Here is a 23,952-nt window from a genome sequence, read left to right on the forward strand (position 1 = left end):
GCCCGGCCTTTTAGAATAGTTTCTCACCCACATCAGACACTTCATTGTCCACTAGTGTGTTTATTTCCTGTCTATTTATGTCACAATATTTTTTAAGGATTTATTTATTTTTAAATAAATAAATACATGTGAAAATTAAATAGGGGAATTAATAAAAATGTAAATAAAGAAGCAAATCAAAACATCAATTTATTTTACATTCTTTTTTATGTATTTATTTTTAAATAAATAATTAAATAGGAAAGTAAATAAATAGGGAAATTAATAAAAAGGTAAATAAAGACGCAAAACAAATATCAATTTATGTTACAATATTTTTTATGTATTTATTTTTAAATAAATGGGAAAATTAAATGGGAAAATAAATAAATAGTGGAATTAATAAAAAAAAAAGGTAAATAATTAAAGAAGCAAATTAAAACAAATATCAATTTATCAAGTCATTTATTTATTTGTTCATTTATAAAAAAAATTGTTTTATTTTTTTGTTAATTAATTAATTAATTAATTAATATATTTGTTCATTCATTCATTTATTTATTTATCAATCTATTTATTTATGCAGACTACCTGAGCTCCAGACCACCTGGGTGTGACCACACTGTCCCACAGAGCTAAACCTCCCCTGACCCCGTTGGCCTCGCTGCCGCCGTTCACCACTGAAATCGGGGAGATGCAGCTCGACTTTACAGCCGTTGTAACTTTGGCTGGATTTATGGTCCTGATGCCGGGTAGATGTGGTAAACATATTTTATAGCGGGGGAGAAATGCGTCCTCGAAGGTGCCCGGCCTTTTAGAAAAGTTTCACACCCACATCAGACACTTCATTTTCCACAAGTGTGTTTATTTCCTGACCGTGGGGCGCTCTGGAATAATGAAACGAACCCTTTAAAACACCTCTCGCTCAGCGTTCACGTTTTAATCTCACGGCGGACAGAAAACAAATTAACTCTGTATTTACAGGGTTGTTAAAAAAAGAAAAGGGGCCAGCAGCTCTTTATGAGGCTGGTTTGGGTCTCCAGGCTGTAAATGTCACACCTACCAAAATTAAAAATTCTTCAGGAAAATCCCAGACCGCACTCTGACACACTCACACAGCTCTGACAGCGTATTAGCACCCAACAACAGTTTAGATTAATCATCACAAAGTGTGATTTAAAGGGGGAAAGAGATCTGAGTGTGAGCCAAACATGTATGTGACATTTCACTGAACTTAAAGTGAAGTTACAGATCGAGATATGGTTCAGTATTTCTGAATATGAAAATCCCACAGCAATATTTCCAGGGTGTGTTTTGCTTTTTAACAATGTCTCTCTCACTTCACTCATCCGTCCTGACTTTATTGCGTTTAAAGGTCCTGACACACCAAGTCGACGGTCGCCCGTCGGCGAGCGTCTGTCAGTCTAGTTTTCTCGGTGTGTCCCGCACCGTCGGCTCTAGTCGGCCAGTGTCGTAGTTTTTTCGTCCGATTCAGCATGTTGAATCGGCGGCGGAGCTCGTCAGTGAGAGAAATCCCTCTGATTGGCTGTTCAGCTCTAACCAATCAGTGCACAAGAAGAGAAACGGAAGTGAGGAAAGCAAACCTACAGGTAAAAAAAATGTGAAATGGTCGGCAATCCCCGTTTTGTTTGTTGTTTACAATACAAATTCAAATGGAAATAAAATACCCAAAAGTGATATAAAAAATAAAAGCAATAACATTAAAATTAGACATAAAATGATCTTAAATTAACAAAAAGTTATTTTTAAAGTTAAATTTTGAGAAGTGATTTAAAAGATATCAAAGGAATTATTATAATTATATTTTTACTTTTCATTTTTTTATTTCTTATATATTTTGTATATTTCTTATTTATTTATTTCTTATATATTTTTTTAAATTTATATTTTATTATTATTATATATTTTATTTTGACATATCATTATTATCTTTTATTATTATCACCATTTTTTTCTCCTCCCTTGTTTTTAAATACTTTGTTTTTCAATTTACTATCTGTTATTATATGTACATATTACTTTATTTGTTATGGTTTGGGTTATTGTAGTTATTTTTCTTAAGGCACAACAATAAACAATAAAAAGCATGATTTAAAAAAGAAATATCACTGGAAAAATTTTCATTTTTAATTTGTTATGAATTATATATAAATAGAAATAATAATAACATTATTATTATTATTATTATTATTAATAATAATAATAATAATAATAATATTGTTATTATTATTTCCATTTTATTTGTATTTTATTCTTATTTCTTACTATGTGCTACTATATGTACCTATTACTTTATTTGTTTTTATGGTGTGTTGCTGTAGTCATTTTTCTTGAGGAAAAAAAACAACAAAGATATTAGAAAGATATCACTGGAATGCATACTGTAGTAATAAGCAGGTCAGGACACTGAGCAGTCTGCCTTTAAGTCACTAGATGGCAGTCTTGTCTTTTCTTAAACTGGCTCCAGACGGCCCCCCTTTGGTATCTGGCCTCAGATCCCTGCTCCATGTTCGGAGCTTACACGCCTCCTGCCACCTGCTGCAGCGCTCAGCCCATAATGGTCTAGAGTCCGGCTGCTGGCTGCCGGCCACAAGTCAGAGATACTGAGGGTCAAGGGTCAGAGGTCAGAGGTCATCGTCTCTGCACTGATATCCAAACATGGAGGCATTACTGGCGCTTTTAGTGCTGATTGGCTTTGGACCACGTTTTCCTACAGCTGCCTTGTGTGTTGGTCAAAGCAGCACCGTGTCTTTTACTTGAATTACCTATAAAGTTTAGGTTTTTGTAGGTGGTGCTCTCTTCTTCATGTTCAGATATTACTGCTCTTATGATCTTATGTTGTTTATTCCAAACAAGTAAAACACATCCTGTGTAACTGAGGATATTTTGTCCCTGGACGGAGCTCCCAGGCTGCAGAGTTACAGCGCATTAGCATGACATGTTGATGGACAGGAGATAGTGTTACTTTGTGGTCTGCGCTGCTATAGTCTGTCATCATACGGTCTGTGTGACATTATATACTGCAGGATACGATCGGCTCGGAGCTGCTGACTTGATTTGATGGCCGGTGAATGTGATCCGAGCTATAAATGAGTATGACCCGACCCGTACTTGAGATAGATGTTGTTGGCAGTGACAGGCCTGTTACAGCGGCGCTATCACTCTGCTGAACAGTTTGCACTGAAACTCTTTAACACAAGAGGAGCCGGGTCATAACAACCCGTCCATTATTTATTTAATATTCACCACTGAAAGCTGCTGGTTAGAAATACTAGATTTAAACTTCCAGAATTATTTATTTGCAATTTATGCAAATTATAATTTGCCTTTAAATCTGTTGGCATTTTACTGTGAGAAAACCTTGTGATGTGATTTAATCTTCATGTTTTCTCAAGTAATACATCTTCCTAGTGGCAGCAGCAACACATTTCCTCCAACCCTTAAAATATATTGAATCAAAGCAGCCAACTGGCTCTTCAAAAAAGTCCAGGAATACTTCCCAGCAGCTCCGTCTGTCTGCGATGACCTCAGCGCCGTCGGTACGGCGTCCAGTCAGACAGCAGAACAGCTCCGACCGACAGACAGGCCGTCCATCAGCCCGCCAGGCCACCAGTCATCCCAGCGACGGGCCTTGTGTTAAATCTGTGTCCAGCACTCATGAATGAGCCCGTACGTGCGCTGAGATATGAGGTGGCGGGCCGTTCTGACGAGACGCAGTCGTAATGTGGCTGCAGCGGCGGTGGCGGTGGCGGTAGCGGCAGCGGCAGGGCGGCGGCTGCTGGGTGTCCAGGCAGGCCGCTGAGTGATGAGGTGATGGTGCACGCAGCGCCGGCCAACAGAGCTGACTGGCCACGAACTGAACTGCATAGCTGCACACACACACACGGCCATGAATGTTTCCTTTCTCTGCGTTCACTCTGCTTCTTTTTTTGCTTTTTTTCCACCCCTCAGCCGTCCTCAGACTCTTCACACTTCATTCCTTGATGTTTGTTTGTGTGATCGCACTTTTATAGCAGCAGGTAGTTTCTCTTAAAGATGAAAGCAGACGCAGGGGGTCTAGTAAAATCCTCGCCGATGAAATTTGAAGACTTGAAAGTTCCTCATTTTGCAACGGTGAAAATTAGGGGTGTAAGAAAATATCGATATGAGTATCACGATATTATGTTTTGCGATACTGTTTCTGTCATGGCCATTTCCTAAGGGGTTCCTTGACCTCTGACCTCAAGACATGTGAATAAAAACTCTGAGATGAACAGAGTGAAAACTGTATCTTATTCGATAAAACAGATGTTGACAAACTGCATAATTTGCAGTTTAAAAAAGGTAATAAATCGCAATATATCTCATCGCAATACTCAGCATATCGCAAAATGAAACTAGAAAAACCTGATGAATCCATCGGTACCAACCATGTCATACTAGCTTGTTGTGAAGGAGGTTAAATAACGCTCCAAACTTGTCCGAAATGTTGGCGAGGAAAAACTGTCATGGCCATTTTCAAAGTGGTTCCCTTGACCTCTGACCTCCAGATATGTGAATGTAAATGGGTTCTATGGGTACCCACGAGTCTCCCCTTTACAGACATGCCCACTTTATGATCATCACATGCAGTTTGGGGCAAGTCATAGTCAAGTCAGCACACTGACACACTGACAGCTGTTGTTGCCTGTTGGGCTGCAGTTTGACATGTTATGATTGGAGCATATTGTTTTATGTTAAATGCAGTACCTGTGAGGGTTTCTGGACAATATCTGTCATTGTTTTGTGTTGTTAATTGATTTACAATAATAAATATATACATACATTTGCATAAAGCAGCATATTTGCCCACTCCCATGTTGATAAGAGGATTAAATACTACACAAATCTCCCTTTAAGGTTCATTTTAAACAGATAAAAAATGTGTGATTAATTTGCGATTAATCGTGATTGAATATTTTAATCAATTGATAGCCCTAGTTCATTTCATTTTGGTGATAAAGTCAAAAGTCTGAGTCAAATCTGAGTATTTCTGAGTGTTATGATCTTAAAGTCTTGGTTGCTTTAAGTGAAAAATCCGCCTCAATCAACTCCCAGAAGTGCAACCAATCCAACAATAAATCTATCAAGTTCATCAATAAAAAAACCTACTTTATCTATTCCTATATAACTGTTCCTTTCCATGTCAGGTTTTTTTTATTTTTATTAATGGTGGCTGAAAAAGTCGTCACCGCACGTGTTGAGGGGGTCGGCAGCTCACCTCCTCTCATCTCAGCGGAAGAGGGAAACATGTTTTAATAACCAGAGTCTGCCGAGATCAGGGGAGAGGAAACTATTTTTTTCCTCCCGCGCTGCACCGAGGTCAGCCCTCTGTGGGCTGTTATGAAGCCACACACACACACACACACATTTATACACGTGCACACATGTGCAACACACGCCGGCTCGTAATACTGCAGCAGGAATAAAGTTAAGACCGAGCAAATGGACCTAAAGCGAAGAATAGACTAAATATTCGCTTAGGCATGAGGCTGCCAAAAACACATTAGACATCTTATGCAAACCTCCATACACACACACACACACACACACACACACTTACAGCCACCAATACCCCTTTTAAGAGCTCTCCGCAGAAATCCACATAGCTGATGTAATTAGTGATTTTAGAGCTCTGCACTTCATATTACAAGTCATAAACAGACATTCAATACTGGGCTTTGAGAGAGCTGTTTATTCTGGGGGTTTTATAGTCCACGCAGGACCCTTTCTGTGTTTATTCTCCGAGAACAATAATGCCACTATGCTCCCCGGCTGGAATGCTATTCATTTGTCCAATTAAACACAAAAAAATAAATAACGAAAAAATGGAGCCGACTCTTTTCTGCTCCAGAAACACTTTAACAACGGCGCTCTCGCTCGGATTTACAGGGTGGTTGTTGGCTCGACGATAAAATGGCTGGATGTTTGCTGAAGGTTTAATCTGTGTTATTATGTTGGGTTTCTTGGGGAACAATGGGACGTTAAAGGCCAATAAACGTTTGTGCATTAAGAAGAAAAATCCAATGAGAGCCTAACGAGAGCTCATTAAAAAGTTAATTTGTAAACCGAATCAGCATTGAGTAATGAAAACATGTTTGCTGAGAAATAACACGTTGATCCATTTTATGTAACACGGAGTTACTGCGTGGTCACCGTTAGAGCCGTGATTTACGAGCAGGACGCTGACCCACAATCCTCCTGACAGACATGCAATTTCCTGTGTGAGAAAAACACTAACTTAATCCATACAGCAAAGAGAACCACGGACAGAAACTATTCCTTCGTGAGTAATCGTCCAACCACTGGCAGAGACGGTCAGACCGTCACTGCTCGAGAGCTTCAGCTCACATTTTCCTACGAAACATTTACTTTTACGGTATTTCCTGTGAAAATCCATAAACACTAACAGCACAATTGACCTGCAAAGTCGACTTACTTTATGTAATTCCACAAATCTGGAGGCACACGTCATAAATATTCTGCACACACACACACATCAAAACACACGTCTGAGTGTTTCATCCAAGATCTGACGGTATCGTAAATCTTCCACTAAATTATTTCTAAAAAGTACGCAAGCTTTTTGAGCAGTGTGGTTTCAAATGTATGAGTCAAGATGGAAGCACGCTAGTTTGGATCATTAGTATTTAAAATGATGCTTTTTATGGAAATAAATATGGGCGACAGTGTCGTCTTCATTAGGAAAACTGGCACAAACACATTTGAGTTCAGCTCACAGCTGGTTTATCTGTCAGTTTTGAGCACTAAATGAAAATCAGTGAAGTCACGTCTAAAGATAAAAAGTCCAGAAAGACCAAAAGACCTGAAACAAAGTTTTATTGGAAACTTTGGGCTATAATTGTTGTTACAGTCATTGTTAAAAGGTTGAGTGTTTCCACATTTTCTTGCACAGATATAATGCGTCACTTTGAAAGAACGTAAGAAGACATATTATCTAGTGTTGGGGAATATTTTTATTATTATTTATTTTATTTTATTCTATTTTATTTTATTTGTATATTATATTATTTTATTTTATTTGAATTCTTATTTTATTTACTTATTTATTAATTAATTTAATTATTTATTTAATTTCTTATTATTTTTATTTTTAACACACATTATCTAGTGTTGGGGAATTTTTTTTTAATTATTATTTTATTCTATTTTATTTTTTTATTCTATTATTTTATTTTATTTTAATTCTTATTTTTAACGCACACATAACCTAGTATTGGGGAATTTATTTTATTTATTATTTTTAACACACATTACCTAGTGATATTTTTATTTTATTTTATTTCTATATTATTTTATTTTTAACACACACATCTAGTATTGGGGATTTTTTAAATTAATTTATTACATTCTTTATTTATTCTAGTCAACATATCCTCATACAACTGTTTGTATCTTATGAAAAGTTATTCCTCGTTTTTCATGTGTTTTCCTACGAATCCAGGAACACGTGTAATTTTTTGCTCGTGTATTAACGGTGTATGAAAACAGCCTGATAATGACGATTTTCATGTGACAAAGACAATAAAAAGTGTATTGCCTTTGTAAGCAAACATTAATATTTAAAACACCTGTCTATAAAAATCAGACCACTGCTTCACTCCTTGTTTCTCTGCAGACGATACTCAAACCCAAACACACAGCCAATTACTGGTTTCACTGGGGAGGTCGGTCCACTCTGTTGACTCTCAACATCCTCCAGAGCTCGAACACAGACCTGATCAGTGGTCCATACCATCATTCTGTGTTTGGTCTAACATCGGATCAAGGTGTCAAAACTACCGTGGACCGACCCAGTGAGAGGAAACAAGGAATAATCAGACAGAATGAGAAACAATGTGAAGAATGTCTGTGAAGTCTGGCCGGTGGTAAAACCCTCCATCTGGATGAGGTACGACACCTAGAGGGCAGAAGGTCAATGACTGTTTTAAGCCTCTAGCAAGGATATGGTTATTAGCTTGAGATGGGACGGTTGCCAGGATGATGAAGTTCAACTCTCTCCTCTTTCAGCGACTACAGCCGAGGTGAATGTGTGAAACTGGTTCAACACAAACTGAGGCAAAGATGCATAAAATTAAATTAAAAAAGCCTCAACTGGACACCATGACGGCTCCTTCATTATGATAATGACTTCATCAGGAGTTTCATCATGATATAATATTATATTGATTCTTTGGACAACAATATGATTTTTGCAGACATCACAAAGATTTCGATTTGATTTGACTCTGGAGGAAGGAGGTGCGCTTGGCCTGAAATTGGTGACACAAACATGCCATGGGAATTTCAAAATAAAGGTGCATCTTTTAGATGATGATATGGATTGATTTCTTCACTTTGCATTAATGACATATTGATCCAGATCGAGGTATCGTTACACCCCTAATAATGATATCTGGGAAAAAAACCTCTATGTTCAGTGTTGCAGACAATGCACTCAAATGCATAAATCAGAGACACAATGAAATTCCAGCTGAAATTAAAGTCCTGTGCTCCCCAAAATGGAGAAATGTATATGTTTTTGGTTTCAAGATGGTGCCCCTGTAGTTTTGCATAAATTCAATGGAACACAGTACATCCGTCTACGTACGTAGAGGGAGACGTTTATTTCTATTCAGCCAATTAAATCTCTCATAAAGCAGTGACATCAGCGTCCTGCTACACAACATAAGAGCCACAGACTGTGAATAACATTAGCTTCAGCCTCCTCATCTAACTCAACTCAACAAACAACTTGTTGAACGAGCGTCCACACAAACATTGAACGGAGAAAAGTGCACCGCTAACGTCAGTTTGCAGGTTAGATATCTAATTAGCTTCAGCTAATTAAACAGCATGTAAATATCGTACTCTTCAATACCACAGCTAACAACACACTGTCTGCCCATGACATGTAGGCTACAGCTTAAAGTCTGATTTATGCCCGCCACATCCGCGAGGGTTGCGAGTGTCCGCCGGCCAAAGTGACGTCACACCATCAGACCAGGGATGTGGCGGTGAGACATTTTCCCACCGGTTAATAAATTCGTGACAACACCGGTTTTACCGATTACACCGGACATTTTACAAGAAAAGACGACAGTCAATATGTGTAAAGCGCTCACTTTGATCTTTACCGTTGGATGGCCGTGTGTCTGGCCTCTCTGGTCCAGCTTTCGCTGTGATGCTGCAGGCTTCCACCCTGACACCTGCTACTCTGAGCTGTGACTCGGAGCAGACACTTTCACCGTCAGTTTCTAGCATCCGTCGTCCGACTTTGTATCAATAACATGCCGCTGATACGCCAAAAATGGGTACGTAAGTCTACATCAGACACAACCTTTCATGGGGTTCCGTGCAGCAAGTTTTCACCTGTCGGTGCACATCCAGCCTTTCCTAACTACACGGACGCGGCTGGGTGGAGAAAATGATATTCCAAGTATTCCAAGTCCCTAGTTTTCCCGTGCAGCTAAACCATTCACACCCATTTTTACAAGAGTTCAGCTTATAAAACACTTTTGCTGTTGCGGTATCAGGTCATTTTCACAAACACAGCAACCATCATGAATCCCAAATAATCAGGGACCTGAAGTTTAATATGGAATCATCCCATAAAACCTGTTACAAAGGCAGATGAACGTGATATTAAACTATATTTAAGTGATTTCAATGTCTGAATGTTTGAAATATCCTTCACTAACGGGTTAGGGAAAGTGAGTGTGAGATCATTTAAAGAGGGCCGAGTGTCTCTTTAAGGGAGTTAGAGATTCTGTGTCTAACATGTCAGAACGGCCTTTGGGGCCGAGGAACCGACACATGACCTGCGTAATGTGGCTATTCCCTTTAAAGTGTTTTTGTGGGGAAAAAACGAGGGATGAAAAATAGCTGAGAGGGTAACATAGAGCCTGTTAACCCCCCCCCCCCCCCACCACCACCACCACCGGAGACCACCCAGAAAGAATAGTGAGCTGTCAATCATCTCATTTAGGGGATAAACATTGCAGTATTTTGTTTCGTAGTGAAGCATTGCTCCATATTTCACTACTTTAACTCATATACGGGATATATCGCTGTGGCGTACACAGATGTTTTTATATGTCTGTGAGTGCACGGCTTCACTTTTTGTGGTCGTTTTCTAAAGATCTCTTTATGGGAACGGTAATGCATTTTTCAACCAAGCCCAACTCAAACTCATTCAGACATTCCCATTTGTTCTCTTGTTAAATTTAGAGACTTTAGAGAGGGATTTATCCTGATTTTTTTTACATTTTTATATCATATAAGCCTGAAAAACACCCCATAAAATGACAGAGAAATTCTGGGATTGATAAAGTTGATAAAGACAGCCCTGCAGTCATCGGCGTGATAGAAACACACACATCGGGTCAGGTGAGGGCGCGGGCCGAGTGCGTCTCCAGAGTGTGTGTCGACTCTCTGGGGCGAGTTGTCTGTCAGCGCAGAGGCTTGAACTCCGAGCTCGCCGTAATCCCTCTGTCAATAACTGGACCTCCTGCCAGTAACACACACACATACACACACACACACACACACACACACACACTGACCAATCAACCGAGCAACATCAGTCCAAACACAACCTGCTGCTTCAGTCCAGACCACCACACAGCCGTCTGGCATCTGGCTAATCTGGGGAGATTTAAGAGAAGTTGATGTAAACGGCGTTCCTTTCATGTAATGACAGACAAAGTGATATACGATTACATATTGAAATACCCTGTGAGGACCGCTCATGATTGAGCTGTGAGACAGGAGCTGATACCCCCTTTTCCACTAGAGGTGGGAATCACTAGAGGCCCCATGATATGATATTATCACCACACTTAAAGGGACTCGATGTAAGAATCAGAAATTGCTTGTTAACAGCGACACCTGTGGCCGTTAAGTCAACGAAATCAGCGTCCTGTTGCTCGCGCTTGTGCTCGCTCTACATAGACATGAACGAGCATCGCTCAAAACAGTGAGGCGACACACGTCAGCTAAAAGCACAATATCACTCTATATTTCAGCTGCTTGGCAGTAATGTTAGCTGACCAGACCAAGGTCTCTCCATGAATCAATGCTGATCCTAGTGTTGGCTTTTCCTGCCTCAGCCTCCCGACCGCGGCCGGAGGGAACGGGGGAGACGCCGGAGTTTTGGTCGGAGATGATAACGTTTCTCTCTGCGGAGCCCCGTCACTTCACAAGACACGGGAAACCTCTGTTGGTCTGGAGGAGCTGCAGCAGTTACTTCTGCACAAACGTCCACTGTACATTCACTAGATATTCTCAGAGCTAAACTAACTCTTCTGCAGTGTGTAGTGTGCGTGCATGCAATTGAGAGGTGGAGCGAAAGAGCAAGAACGAGCACGGTGTGTGAGTGAAGGCAGGCAGGCAGGCAGAGGAGCAGAGTACAGCATAGACTCCGGTCCTGGAGACCAAAGCTACGGTCTACCCCGCGTCCTCCGACCGCGGCCAACACTGTTTTGCAAGACGGGCTTCACTAGATACAACTTTGCGGTTTCGGTGCTTCCGTGTAGTTTGTGTTGGAGTCTTGTCTGAACAGCGTAGCCACACGCGAGCGCGCATGGGACACCGACCCGCAATGATTTATACGTGTAAGAAGTTACAAACAGTCCCTTTAAGTCAAGATACGATCTTATTGCAATTTTAAACATTTTGCGATAAGATATATTGCAATTTATTACCTTTTTTTTTACCTGCAAATTATGCAGTTTGTCAACATCTGTTTTATATAATAAGATGCAGTTTTCTATGTTGCAATACCACGCTATTGACAAGCCAGGGATGGCCCTGCTGAAGGATTATCTGAGCAAATTCAACAAGGAATGGAGCACAACAGGAAGTTATGCTTCCATGTGAATGGTAATGGTAAGTGACTGAGAGGGTTTAGAGAAAACCACAGACAGTCCGACTAATCAGCGCCTCTTGTCGGTTGTGAATACAAAACATCCCAGATCAACCAATTTAAAGGACCATACCAGTGGTTTTGTACTTGTTCGCCCATTAACTTGCATACACTTCACATCATCTGCCTTTTATCTAGTTCATTAAAGTCTCTGGAAGTTGATTCTCATACAGTACTGACATAAAACCAGCGGCTGCATGGAAGGAGGGAAAAACACATTTATCAGTCTGCAGAACGTTCAGCCGTAAACTCTGCATGGTTTGCAGCTAATGGGCTAAAACATTCAAAACCAGCGGTGTGATACTTTAAAGAGACGTTAGCAGATCGTGTTGGCAGTTACCTGTGACCTGAAAACTCAACTTCCAGCTGTTAGATATTGTGTAACTACATATACAGTTGCTGAAATTCTGCAATATGAAACTGAAAAATGCACAATAGAGGAGAAAAACAGAGCGTTAACATGCCGAGGGCAAAATAATACAGAGGTGCACTCAGCAGGGTACATACTGTACATAATATAAAACACAGAGGATCAGATGACCTGTAAAACACCGTTACTCCACTTTGATGCTGTATTTAAGGCAGATTTATGAGTTTCTGGCTAGAAATGTACTCAGTTTGTACCCATCCTTACTCAAATGTAGGCAGAAAGACTGTATATAGTGGTGCCTTCAAATGGGGTCGTGTTTAGTGTGTTTACAACCTCTTCCCTCGCCGCTCTGCTGCTCTGCAGCCGGTCTGTGAGCGTCACTGGCCGGCTGCAGAGCGAGCTACGTCCACGGCCGATTGTGGAGCTTTTCAACTCCAAAAACACAGATAACCACAGGTTCCCGTTAATTTAATGGTTGTGATATTTAAACAAACTATCCGTCAACAAGGAAATAAAATCTCCTCTTCTACAGACCGGTCTTTAGAGAGCTCCACCCAACTCATAGTGCGGTCTGTGAGCGTGACCGCCCGGTTTGCAAGGTCGCGACCCCGGCAGGCGCTAGCTAGCTGTCACGGCAGTTTGTTGAGCTTCTAAACTCTGAAAACGTTGGAGCAAATGTTCGATTTGCCATCTATTATCGTAAAACCAACCAATATCTAATCTAATCTAACGCTGTGGATTAACAGTTTTTTTCAACCATATTGTTGGAACAGTAGAAAAGGTTGGTGGAAAGACAAACCAAGATCATTTTGGTGAGTTTTAGTTTGTTTCTGTCTGGTTTGAATGACGGTATGCTCCGCTGCTGGAACGCTGAAATCTAAAATCATAACCCATCCCTACTACACAGTTGATTTCTTGCCTCAAAAAGTCAATTTAGTGATGAAATAGCTACAAAAAATGTAAAAAAACGAGCCGTTTTTGGCTGCTGTTGTTGTGACCATAGCCTGTACCGTTCCAGCGCTTTGCATTGTGGGATACAGTAGGCGAGGTTGACTGGTCTGATGCATACTGGAGATTTTTTACAAACATCCAGGTATTTTTGGCGTACAGTAGATGTTGCTTTTGTTTGCATCCTGCATCCTACATACTACATTTTGGCCAAATCCGTTCGTACTACTAGTATAGTATGAGGTTATACTACTAGTATAGTATGCAGGTTCAAATACAGCCTGTGTGTTTGTTTATGAGAGAGTCAGGGTGTTTACAGCAACTCCTCTGCTCTTAAAATGTGTCAATGAATCAAGTCGTTAAACGCCAAAGTGAAAATGTAAAATATTAAAAATATGTTCCTCATAAAACAATTTTTTTTTTGACTTGAGGGCTCAGCTACACGAATACACACAACCCTGTGGCCTCTGACTAATCCTATCAGACTAATGCTATCAAAACACACACTCCCACCCACACACACACCCACACACACACACACACACACACACACACACACACACACACACACTAATCTCTCTATCCTCATCTAATAACACCTCTGACTTGGCCAGTACTGGAGACTCCAGAGGGGGTCCACGCTCACAAACTTCTCTGTCAAAGACTTCCCCTCCAGCCATGCACACACACACACACACGCACACACACACACACACACACACACACACACACACACACACACACACACAGACACACACACACACACACACACACACACACACATGAAAGGGGGTGAGGCACTGACTGCTTCATATTAGTGTTTAATTAAGTTAAAAGGCCTCTCTCTTTCTCCACCTCTCAGTCCAATAACTCAATTGAAGTAGTCTTCTATTCTTTCATGGCTGTGAGCTCGGCCGCGTTCCTGCAGTCTGGGATCACCGGCCATAAAAAGCACATCGCGGCATCACCGCCGCGGCGCTCTGACAGACGCCTCTGGCCATAGCCGATGTCTCACTCTCATGTGATTAACTCAATAAAACTATTACACAGACCTCCCTCTGTCCACACACACCTCACTCTCTTTGTCTTTGGTGCCCCCTCTTTTTGTTTTCTTTTCATACTATCAGCTCTCTCTCTCTCTCATCTCCCATCAGCCCTCTCTTCTCTGACAGTGTCCAACCTTTTACTTTATTCTGAGCTTCAGGTTTTCCCCCTGCGGGCCCAGAGTTCAGCCTCACAGCTGCCAAGACAAGCAGGTAGCGCTCTTTTATCTGAAATGTTGAAGGAGGAAGCAGGCAGCCAGAAAATCTGATTTGTTTTTTCAAATCTGATCTTTAAAGACGACTGTCCAAACGTTAATATACAGAACAATATACAGTGGAATATCTGGCAGTTATTTTATACGCCGTAGGCATCTGTATAATGACACGGTGGGTTTGACATGAACATTTTTTTCAAGATATACAAGATAATACTGACTTTTTGTGTGGCAACGTATAGCAGGAGCTGACATTTGCCATATTGTCTGAATAGAAAGGGGCTATATTTTATTCTCTTAACTGACTCTCACTTGTGTTTTATAGGTTGGAGAAACATAAAGCAAAGGGTGATTTCACAGAAGAAAACACAACAAAACATATTGAGACAAAAATGTTTTAATTTTGAAACATTTTCTTAACCGATAACCGACCCTCGTTAACCGATTATTAACCGTTAACCGACACGATTTGTGCCTCGTACCAGCTGCAGGAGCACAACAGATAGTCATTGACGGGACTCCCCAGTTCACCGTCCGGGAGCGTTAACTTGGCAGCTACGATGCTGCGTGTAGTGTCGCGGACATGCAGCAACTTTCCCGGTAAAAGTCTCCACCGCAAATTTAGTTTAGTTTAGCAGGTTGTCAGCTGTGTGTCTGCCCGGTGTAACTTTAGCGATATTTTAACCGAAACCATACCATACTGTATATGTGGGGAGATTGTAACGCCTATATCAGACCATAAATCTAGTTTTTTTATCAATACAATTGACGCTATTGGCTGCCTCATTCTGCTGCTCAGTGTCCAGAGTGAGATGTACAATCTGAATCACATAACTTTTTCACGTTGACAGTGTTTGCTAAACTTCCATCCTTTCACTCCTCTCCTCTCGTGTGTTTCCACCTCCTCTTCCTCCAATACATCTTGTCGTTTTCACCACCTCTCTGCACCGTAACTACCTCCCTCTTCCCTCCCCGCTCATCAGCTACTTTCCTCCCCATTCCTCCTCCACAATGACAGATCTCTGCTTAGCACCTTCATAAATTGCAGATAACCTTTTTTCAGCGCCGAATAAACACGGCCGGGCGCTCGCCTCCAGAGGCCGTCGCTGTGGTTCCGATCGGATGTCGGGGAGGGCTAGAAAAACAGATGAAATCTCTTTGAGAAATCCTCTCCCCTTGCTCGCTTGTTTTATCAGCCGCGGGAGGAGAGAGGAGGCTTTTCAGCTGCTGCACAGATACGATAAGATGCATGTGTGAGAGATCACTAGATAGGAAGGATGGGGATTTATTTTGGTTCCACTTTCTCCAATTTTTTCCTTTTTCTGTCCCCCCATTCATTGTCTACGTAAGCAGCCGTACAATGCATTCTGGTAGCATGGCGGCGCGACTCCAGAGACACTTCTAGGGACTTTTACTTTGGAAAATACCTAAATTAATTCAGTAAAAATTTGGATTTTCAGCATTTATGTAGTCAGATATGTCCTGAAGTCAAATATATCAGGATCATTATCAGGAATTATTTATTAAATCTTTACCAGCAACCCAAAAAACAAAGAATAAAGACATTTCCCTCACAAATTAGTGGTATTGTCTTTTTAATTTATAAGGGACATGTAATGTTTTATACTTCTGGTGAATATAATCCAATCAATATTATTTCCATATATGTATTTTGTATATACAGTTCCCTTTGTTAACACCTTATTTTGAAAACCGGACGTAGTCCCACGTGTCTACTTCCTGTAACTTCTCCAAGGTGGTCTCTAGCTCTCCCGTCAGCTCCGTTCTCTTTATCCATCCATGGTCAGCTCCATCGGGGCCGTTTCAATGCAGAGAACATAAATGTCAGTATCTGGGTTTCTCTACAGTTGTAGCGTCGGCCCATTTGACCACGGAGATGAGAGCGACAGCCGGCTCAACCGCACGTTACCGCGATACGATAACGTTTCCTGTCCGTGACAGAGTTAGCATGCAGCTTTAGCCGTCATGTCTAGCTCTGCTTTTCCTGCAAAACCCAAAGTGTTTCCATCCTTTACTGGATGTGTAGTGTTTAGATTTAACATGTGAGGGTGCAAGTCGTATCGTTTGCGCCGTTTTCTGCATTTTCATTTCGGCCAGCAGCGGCCGGCTGTGGTTTGTTTTGGTTGACGGATACGGAACAGATATGACGTTACGTTACTCAGACTACAACAATAAAAGCGGTAACTTCCTTTTACCTTCGCATAGATTCAAATGAAGCGAATATATCGATTCTGGCATTAAGAAATAGCAATACATAGGTAAATAGTTTTTTTCCCCCCACCCCTAGTGCCGAGTGTCTAGAGGCAGACCATCAAGCGTCCAATGCTGGGAAGCGAGGTGATCCTGTGGACACGTACCATCAGCCTCACTATCTCACTCCCAGCCACTCTGAGTTCATTCCTACCTACAGCAGGGGTTTTAATGTCTCTCAAGTAACATTTTATCTGGCTAACATGCTGCTGTACGGGCGATAAATCTTCCCCCGTGCTCACTGCGACTCCCACGGTTCGATTACACCTCCTTGGCAGCACATTTATTTCATATCCCCAAATTACCCCCCCACAGAAAAATCTACGAAGCTTTATAAATCCTTCATTCATCACACTACTGTTAAAGTCCATGTTGATTCAAGCCTTCTGTATTTCATCCTGAGTCTTAGCTGAAAAGGCAAAAAAAAGGAGCAGACGCCGTGTTGAGGGTTATGTTCAGCCTCAGATAAATCAAAGTGTTGGAAATGAAGCGGTTAGAGATGCTCCTGGCGGCGTCGGGGTGTTGAGAGGGTTAAGGACCACTATCCGCTGGTGGTAGAGGTGGAGGGGGTCTACCGGGCAGAGTGCCATCAACCTGGCGGGGGGGAAAATGCCTTATTCCCAAACTTGATAGAATATAAATGTACACCCGAGGAGATTAACTAGCCGTATCGCATGAGAGCGTCGTGTGTCCGAATTGTAAAAATAAAGCGCCGCTGCTTTCACTTCCTCTCACTGCACACTTGTGGCACATTTTTGGTGGGTTGGGTAAGAGTATCTTGTTCAGCGTTCCCCCCCTCCCCAGAGATGGCAGGCAACGGATACATCTACTGGTTACACAGACGGGACAGCGGGGAGGAAGGTGAGAGACGGGGATGTCCAGTCCCTAACGAGAGGCAGTAACTCATGTCGAGGGAGGAGAGTTGTGAGTTATGACCTTTTAAGCCACGGTGGGGTTAAGTGTTTTCATTCCCAAACCAGCTGACACTCGACCTAAGGAGTGCGTAGACAGCTTGATGTGTCTGCGGCACAATTTACGGCCGTGATCACTGTCTTTGTTATTTTTGCCCTCTGAACTCCTCACGCCGGCGTCCCATCACATCTCCAAACTGTGCATTTCAGTCTTGCCGGTTTAGTTTCCTTGACGTGTTCTGGTGTCAGGATGAGAGAAGACGGGGCAGAGACACCGGGGTGGGGAATTGGGCTGACCTCTTGGCTGACATTTGGGATTTTAATTAGCATAAGAGTAACCCTTTGACACTTGAACCCTCTGCAGGAGTGAGTTTCGCTTTGACGCAATGAACCCTGTTTCGATTCGACTGATAACACGCTCATGTGTTGCTTGTGAGCTCTTTTTTTGTCAGTTCCCTCATCCATCTCCGGCACAAAACACATAGTCGCACGTCCTGGCGGAGCTTCAGCCACTTGCTCGAGCGACACAGTTTCCATGAGCTGTCAATGTGGCTCGACGCTCAGTCAGGGACATCCAACTTTCCACCGGGGTCGCCTGCAAAATATTGATCTCGTCACCAAGTAAACAAACTTGGTGATGGATGGTGGAGGTTATTTTTTTTCTTGTTTGAATCCATCTTTCTTTGAAGGCTTTATAAGGCGGCTGTCTGACAGACTTGGGCAAAAACACTACTTTCAAATATGTGGGAAAAACATGTAATGAGGTTCAGATGATTTGCACTTATGTGGCAAACAGTTTCCATTAAATGGTGTGTGAGTGGTTGAGGTCGGGGATGTAGTAGAGCAACCCAGTCGCCAGAAGAAATGTTGGCATCGTACGTTTCTGCAAACCGTTGAACCAAAAATACATGTCCCATACAGCCTCGTATCATGCTTGCAGAAATGCACAATGCCACGTGGTTAACGTTGTAAAACGATTGGTTAGGTTTAGGCAACAAAACTACTTGGTTATGGTTAGAAAGAAGATCACAGTTTGTGTTCAAATAAAAACGCCATAAGAAAATATGAGCAGAATTCAAAGGACCGGCTCGTCACTAAAAGGATCTGGTACTCCTTAAAGGTAAAGTAGGAGCAAATATGACTAAAAGTTATTTTTTTAAACGGTCACTATATCCTGACAGTAGTGCATGAGACAGGAAGTCCTCCGGTGTCCTCTGGTGCTCCTAACGGCATCTGCAAGGTTTCACAGACCGGAGGAAAACAAGCAGTAAGAGCTGATCTGAGGTCTGCTGTCCAGCTGCCGTCTATGAGAGCCGGCTGTCAATCACTCGCGAACGCGGACCAAACGGTCAAACTAGGCAGCGCTGATCAAATATGAATCAATATTCTGTTACGTTAATGTCTATTTCTCTCCTCACATGTTCTCAGAATCATCTTGTAGTGCACGGTTTAGCTGTAAAATGAGAAAGTTTGTGACACGGCCGCCATTGTGAAATTCGGTGAAGGAACGCCAAGTTCTGGTCACATGACCGGAGCACAGCCAATAGGAGCGCTCTCTCAATCTGAAATGACCTGTGATTGGTCAAAGTCTCCCGTCACGGGCTAGATGTTCTAAAGCCTGAAAACAGCCATGAGGAGGTGCAGACGTCTAGTTATCTCTCAACACTTGCAATATGCTGAAAGGTTATTATGGAATTTTTGCCCACTGATGCCAAAAGATATACTGCCTACTGCAGCTTTAACGTATCAGTGGTTTGCAGAAACTTCCAATGCCAACATTTATTCCTTGCAACAAATGTTAATCAGTTGGGAAACAAGAGAATTCATAAGTCTGATGTGGCTAACTTTGTCTTGGCTAACAAACCTGTTTAGTTTCTCCGGTCACTCAGCTCTTCTTTTCACTTTTACCTCTCAAACTCTCATCTACATATTCTTCTCTCTTCCTGTCACTCTCTCCATCTCTCTCCACCACCTCCTGCTCCTCTACATCTCTATTTCCTCTTCTCTCTCTCTCTTTCTACATGTCTTTCTCTGAAACTCTTTCCACATCTCAGCAGGAGAGCAGAGATGCTGAGTGCTGAGCTCATAAATTCTGCCCGGTGTGAAACAGAAGATGGCTTCCCAGGAGGTTTTTCATCACTGGAGCCTTTTTAGTGCCGTCTACCACCACCTACTCTACTTCCACCACCACCACATGTCACCAAACCCACGCTGTGCTACGCGTTTATGTGTATTTATTTGGGACAATATCAGAAAGAGAGGATGGGATGACGATGAGGAGTTCATTGTCATGTGGTTGAGGTGGCGGTGGCGGTTTGAAGACAACATTTACTGACAAGATTAACATGCAGCTGATGGGAAGGTTTTCCCGACAGGGTGCCAACAAATAAACACAATTCAGAGATGACACCTACCCGGTGGGGCGGGCACGGCGGAGGGACAGCGCCATTCCCCAAATTCCACCCGAGTGATCCGGTGTCAGATGGTCCCAGCCGTTCTGTCTTGCCCCCCCCGCCGCCCCATGGGACGGAAAGGTTATCCCGTTCTGCGAGAAACATGAATATGGAGGCACGATAAGGTTCTCTGGGACAGCTGTGGCCTAATTTCAAATCCACACCAGCCGTTACACGGCGCTGGCAGATCACAGCCAGTTATCCGATAGCAGTGTGAAAATGAGACAATTCGTTTTAAGATACATACAAATCGATTTTGCTTGCGCCGGCGGTGCCCGATTACATCTATCGGGCTTCACAATCTGACGGAGATTTCATATCTAACCGTATATCTAACCAGCTGCAAACATTACACACGAGTTCCATGTTTAATCAAAGTGAAATTAATTCTCCATTGGTGCAAATCTCTAATATGTTTCATCATCAAGCGGATACATTTTGATGATCTGAGACATCGTTGTAACTCTGAGCTGGTAGTGAGATGGATTGTGGTGCAGAGAGATACAGATAAAAATCTCTCAACACTCTCTAGTTATACAAAAATGAAAAGGAACAGCTGATAAACTGTAATGCTGACCACCAGAAGAGCCGGTATCAGTAACACCAGAACACTCCAGTGTCTTTTGCCAATCACAAGTTCCAGTCTCAGGCAGACATAGCCTACTATGCATTGTGTTTTCCCAACTAAAAATGACTGGTACCATAAACAAATGTTCAAATGATATCAAACAAACACAGGACCTTCACCCAGAGATTGCTGTTTGTGTCCCGTGTGAAACCTCAACTACGGTAAAATAACATTCAAATGAGTTCACACAATGCTGATTAAGCCTATCGCTGCCAGGGAAAGCTGTCTGGTGTCTGTGGCGGCGTTCCCGTGCAGGGCGCACTGGAAGTGATGCATTTTACATTAACCAGCCGAAGCTAAAGGGAAGGAAGGAGAGAGGAGAGACCATAGCGACGGAGCAGCAGATACAGTAGGAGTATAGTGGAAAATCCTAAGAAGCGTCTGTTTAGAGCAGGGGTCAGCAACCTGCGCCTCCGGAGCTCCTCTCCAGTGGCTGCCTGTGGATTTTTAAAAATGGAAATGAATAACTGTTTTTTGTTTACGTTTTCACTTTTATTTATCATTGTTGTAGGTCTATGGTACGACGGTACGACGGAGTATTAGGGACACATTGAGGGAAAAAAATGAAATCAGAGATTTCGAGAATAAAGTCATAATATTACGAGAATAAAATCATTTTCATTACAGAGCTTTCCACTGCATTTTAAAAAATATATGAAAATTATTAGTAAAATATCTGAAAAATATGGTGGTTGGAGTTTGACTGATGAAGACCAGGAGATGTGACTAAGAGCGTCTGGAAAAATCCAGTACGTAGACCTTGAGTCAAAATAATTCAGTCAAGCTATCAACATATCCTCATACAGCTGTTCGTATGACGTCTTATGAAAAGTTATTCCTCATTTTTCGTGCGGTCTCCTGGTGAGAGTCTGGCGTTTTTGGACCCACCCATCCACCCCGACCTCCTCCCTATGCGGCGTTTCTTTATACTTCCTGGTTCATGATTACGTGGATTAAATACTAGGGATGCACCGATACCACTTATTTCAGACCGAGTACAAGTACACGTACTTACATTTGGGTACTCGCCGCTACCGAGTACCGATACGAGTACTTCTCTGTGCCAAAAGACCCTCGTTACCAGCCAGCTGGAGGGTGTGAGCGACACACGGCAGGCTGGGGAGTCCCGCATACGAGGCGGTGCGCCGCGACCGGCCAACCGTGTCGTGCTCCCAAGGCGCCAAGGGTCTGCGGCGATGTCTGCAACCCACCCGACCCGTCTTGAAACACAAACCAAGGAGTCTAACGCACGCGCGAGTCAGAGGATGCAGGCAAAACCCCGTGGCGCAATGAAAGTGAGGGCCGGCGCGTGCAGACTGAGGTGGGATCCCGGCCCTGTGGGGTCGGGCGCACCACCGGCCCGTCTCGCCCGCAGCGTGTGATAGGACCCGAAAGATGCTGACAAGAGGTTAACGTCACGCTGCCTTAAAGTGGTATCGGTGCCGTTGTATCGGAGCCGTTTTGCGAGTACGAGTACGTGAGCACAGTATCGGACCTGATACCGGATACTGGTATCGGTATCGTGCATCCCTTAAACACTAAATGATTTTATGGGATATATATGAATTACAGAGCATTACTTTTTGTAGCTACGAACGGTGTATGAGAACAGCCTGAACTACTCTATCTAACTATAGATGTCTAATCTAATCCACTACAGTAATCCGGTCCAATAATTATGGCAATGCTCACATTACCGTCCACCAAACATAAACTGCATTTCAAAGTTGTGCTTATCTCATTTCTTTCTCACATGTGAGATATTTAAAGCCTCCAAAAGCAACCGAAGGCACTAACGTGAGAAACAAGAGGAAGCAGAACCCGATGCAGACGAAGCATCTGATGATCCCTCCCCGCAGATACAAAGTGTCCCACTTCATCAGCTCGTCCCGTCCCCGCGGCAAGTTAAATCTTTACCCTTCTGCTCCCCTTGTCTCGTCAGTTACCGTCTCAGCACCGCTCTAGGCTTACAAGGTGGCTGCGATGGAAAGAACGTGCAAGAACAGATGGCGTTAGCGCCGGACACATGCTAAGAACCGTGTAACAAATGGTTAAGAACCAACTAAGCAAATGTTGAAATCTCCGCCTGTGTTTGTGTCATCGTGAATGAACTGGCAGGCAGGTGGGCGACGCGGTCATTAGTCTCACAAGTCCTCAAGACACTCAGACACCCACTTAGCATTTGTGAGTGGGAGTAAGACAGAGAGAGTGAGAGGAGACACAAATGCAAACAGACAACTATGGAAAACAGACAGGAGGGTTGAGAGACAGAAACTGATGCCAGTCTGACACCCCAGGGTGTCTGTGTATCTGTGTACATCATGTGATTTATGTACGACTAGAGACAGCAGAGGGGGACGTAGAGGACAGAGTCAAGATGATGCAGTCCATGAGACAGTCTCTTCATGCATGTTTACGGTCAAATTCACATTTAAATTAAAAGTGTCACATACAGATGTGTTGCCCCTCAAATCACCTGTATTCAAACTAGGGCTGTCAATTGTTTATCTGTTCAAAATGTAACTTAAAGGGAGGTATGTCAAGTATTTAATACTCTTATCAACATGGGAGAATGCAAATATGCTGCTTTATGCAAATGTATGTATATATTTATTATTGGAAATCAATTAACAACTCAAAACAATGACAAATATTGTCCAGAAACCCTCACAGGTACTGCATTTAGCATAAAACAATATGCTCAAATCATAACATAACAAACTGCAGCCCAACAGGCAACAACAGCTGTCAGTGTGTCAGTGTGCTGACTTGACTATGACTTGACTATGACTTGCCCCAAACTGCATGTGATTATCATAAAGTGGGCATGTCTGTAAAGGGGAGACTTGTGGGTACCCATAGAACCCATTTTCATTCATACATCTGGAGGTCAGAGGTCAAGGGACCCCTTTGAAAATTGCCATGACAGTTTTTCCTCGCCAAAATTTAGCATACGTGTGGAGCGTTATTTAGCCTCCTTCACGACAAGCCAGTATGACATGGTTGGTACCGATGGATTCATCAGGTTTTCAAGTTTCATATGATAGTATCCTCACTCTAGCTTTAGAACTGAGCCCGCTACAACCTAAAAATCGCAAGTTGTGCTATTGCGTTAAAGACAAGAGTGACATCTCCTCTTTTAACCATCCTTGAGTTTTGTTGCCTAAAC

Source organism: Sebastes fasciatus, chromosome 14 (genome assembly GCF_043250625.1).
Source record: "Sebastes fasciatus isolate fSebFas1 chromosome 14, fSebFas1.pri, whole genome shotgun sequence".
Taxonomy (NCBI): Eukaryota; Metazoa; Chordata; class Actinopteri; order Perciformes; family Sebastidae; genus Sebastes; species Sebastes fasciatus.